The sequence below is a fragment of the Anarrhichthys ocellatus genome, unplaced genomic scaffold, assembly GCF_004355925.1.
Source record: "Anarrhichthys ocellatus isolate YVR2014 unplaced genomic scaffold, GSC_Weel_1.0 scaffold13, whole genome shotgun sequence".
Lineage (NCBI taxonomy): Eukaryota > Metazoa > Chordata > Actinopteri > Perciformes > Anarhichadidae > Anarrhichthys > Anarrhichthys ocellatus.
In genome coordinates, this window is record NW_022280043.1 from 407450 (window position 1) to 411238 (window position 3789).

Genomic DNA, 3789 nt, shown 5'->3' on the forward strand with positions numbered 1-3789 from the left:
CACACACACACACACACACACACACACACACACACACACACTCCTTAGCCAAACAACTGTCCAGATGCCATGAACACTGTAATCAAGTGGATAAAGATTCTCGGTCCTCCTCCCTCCTTCCTCCAGTCTCTTCCTCTCTTCCTGTCCGTCTGTCGCCTCTTTCCCGTTCATCTGTTGCCAGGAGAAAGGAACTCGAGGTCCAACTATTTTGCACAACATTTACTAAAATAAACCACATAAAACCAATTGTAAGCTAATTTTTGGTTTAACTTTGTATTCTGAGTGGCTGCGGTCTCAGGTGGCTTTTGTTTGACAGCTCCTCTCTAAGGACGCACAGGCAAACAGACCTGCCCGATGGATGAACCATGCTGCCGTCCTCCACGTGTGTCCCTTTTTTACCATCTATTCATTAGTCTCGATGTCTTCCTGTCTTTATTTGTCCCTTCATTATTTAATTTCTTCCTTATTTTCCTTCTTTTTCTCTCCCTATTCTTAATCTGTATTCCTACTTCTGTCTACCTTTCTGCCTTCGCTGTCCATCCCAACTGTGGCTCTGATGAATAAATGCATCAGTCACATGGGGGAGTTGATCCACGGGTCATTTAGCTCAGTGCCATATGGTCCAACTGTGCAGCCTCATAATGTTTTTAAAGTCAAAGTTCTGGTACTTCTCCTTTCTACTGAGATGTTACCATTACTGTCACTCATACAAGAACTCTTTAATACTAAAGTAAATTAAAATAATTAGAAAAAAGCTCTGCTGGCCTAGACATCCTAATTTCTGTCATGATATAAGTCTGTGTGGGACCGAGTAGTGAATATTAGCTTTCACCTTCAACAATTGTACACGTTATACACCTCAGGAATTAGAAAATTGTGTGTAGTTTAGATCGGCTGTCTCGCTGTGTGCGCACTCAGGTGATATGTGACAGATCTCACATTTGTAAAACCTGGTTGGTACAGCACCAGGGGACTGTGTGGCGAGACAGTATAAAAAGTAAAAACTTGACAGCAAATTATACTTGGTCTGACACTGAGAAGGTTTAGGGAAATGTTCTGCACACAAAACACTTTTTTTTTTAAACTAAACTGCATGTACATTGTTTCCCTCCAAGATGCAAAGTTTTTGCACAGCTCCTTAGTCAGTCACCTTGAAACTGATAGGCAACTCTTTTCGTGACATCTTCATCCCTTTGGTGTTTGCAGTGGATGAACATTGTAATTGTAAAAATGATCAAACTCCACCTCATCCTCCTGTATTTCCTCCACCTTCCTGTAATTATCACAAACAAGCCACCGCTGTTGGCTTTGACAAACATACAGAGCATAATTTCCTGTTAGCATAGGATTTCTCCCAGGAAACAGGAACCCCCTTCCTGTGTGTTTATACAGGCACATGTTGAAGCTTGAACTGGGTGAAAGACAAATACAAGTTTCAAGGTATCAATCAGCAAAAGTAAGAGAACAGCCAATTCTCTCCTCAAATATTAGTTATTAATATGAAAAAGTTGTGCGTCTTCAGAGACAGAAAAGAAACGGCAACCTCCTGCAATTCAGAAGCTGCAGCATTCAATAATGTGATTTTTACTTTTTCATTTGATTCTGTTTGTTGAGTCAGACGTTTGTGTGTACACACACACACACGCACACGCGCACACACACACACACACACACACACAGGGCGAGAGAGAAAAACACACACACAGTAACAAAAGACTACTATCTGCAAACACACTTAATATTACATTTAAATAAAAACCTCTGACACCTTTTGCTTTCACACATAAACAGACACCTTCAGCCCCCCCGGCCTACGCTGTTAAAACGCAGAGATAACCCGAGGCGTGGGGCTTAGCAACACTGTCACCGTGTCATTCACACACACACACTAAGAGCTGCATTTAAACCAGCAAAAGAAACATGGTTTGTTTGTCTTATAAACTCAAACAAAAGACCTGGACAAGTTCAAGTAGAGTTGACACATACAAGGGCTTGCAAACACTCACACAAACTCAGATACACTGACAAACACCTCATGCTGTGACTTCCAACCTTTTTTTCTGCTGGACACACACACACAGAAAGACACACCGTGTTAATAACAAGCATCAGGTTAATAGGAGGGCAGCAGCTGGCTGAAGTGACCGCAGACTACTGATTAGGCCAACTATAGTCACAGTTATTAGCCGCCCTGTCATCTGGTACCAGGCCTGCCGTTCCCAGAGGATTGCTAACCGGACAGCTCTCAAGGTAATGATACATTTTTCAACTGGTCATTGTGGGATGCAGGTGATTTATTCAAGATAACATACACACTGCTATACAGTATTTTATTCTTGGTAAAAGGCAAGAACTTAACTCATCCAGGAATGGTAATGCTGTGGATCAGTCGGTCCACCACTTTAGTCCAGACTGAAATATCTCAACAACCATCAGATGGATTGCAATGAAATGTGGTTCAGACTTTCACCGTCACATCAAGATGAATTGAAATAACTTTGGCGATATATTATCTTTGGTGATATATTATCGTTGTCATCATCCGATCAACATTTCAATATGTCCAGTAAAATATCTGCACAACTAATGACATTTCCTCAACTTTACTTTGTGAACGTACTAATAAGCAAATGTTAGCAAAACTAAGATGGTGAAAAAGGTAAAAACTGTACTTGTGTTGTTACCATTTTCATTTTGACCAAGTTAGCAGGCTGACGTTAGCATTCAGCTCAAATCAGTTTGTCAAAGTACAGTTCAAAGAGCTGTTGGCATTCGTCTTGTTTTTCTATTGCTGAGGATTAATTTACTCAATGTGACCATGGTCCAACAAGCAATATAGATGACAGTAAGTAAGTAGCAAGTTTGAATATTGGTGTTATCATGTTAAAGGCATTAAAAAAAATACGAGTCTTCTCTCACTCATGCACCTGCATCCTAATCAGGCCCTGCAAAAAGGTGTTCCGGTACCCATATAGCACCAAATGGAGTTGTGATTTCCTGTCCCACCATTTAGTTATTAAAGGAAATGCCAGTTGAAACGAGGTGGGTTCTACCAGAGTCGCTAGCCAATTTCACAGAGCTGGCAGCCACAGTCCAAGAAGCATTTGGCTGGTGGCTGACAGTTCTGCTTGCCGTGACTTGTCCTGAGCTCCTTGCCTGAGGGGAGGGAAGTGGAGGACAAGAGACAATTCACTTGAAAACACTGTAATCATGCCTCAAAGGCATTCAGTCCATCAGCCTGAGTACTGAAACATTCCTCTTCCTCAGCAACACACGTCTTTCCTTTTCTATGCTTCTCTTCTGTGGGTAATATTCAAAAAGCTCCATATTTCCCACAAGTGATACCACTGATAACCTTTATTTAATCAAAGCAGTCCACACTTATTGGCACTTATTGTGCCAAAAAGCTAATTAAACTTCGAAGAATATTGTGTTCCCGTTAACCTTATTTAATTTTCCTGGGATTACATTATTTGTTCTCCCATAATGTAATGTATGGCATAATATAAAAATATCCTGAAGCCATTTATTCAATATCCCCTCAGCTTTAAGATAAATATAGTGTGCTTGAAAAGATTGGAGACTTTACAAAGAGTGCCAACACGGGAAATTAAAAACCCCTTCTTTTATATTTTTTGGTTGCCTTTTTTCTAACTATATTGCTACTATTGCTTGAGAACATTCAATTATTTAAACATTTTAATAAACCCTGATGTGAAGTAAAGAGTCGGGATAGAAAAGAGTGAGAAAGTGTGTTTTCCTCGTCCAACACTGAAAGAATCTGAAGGA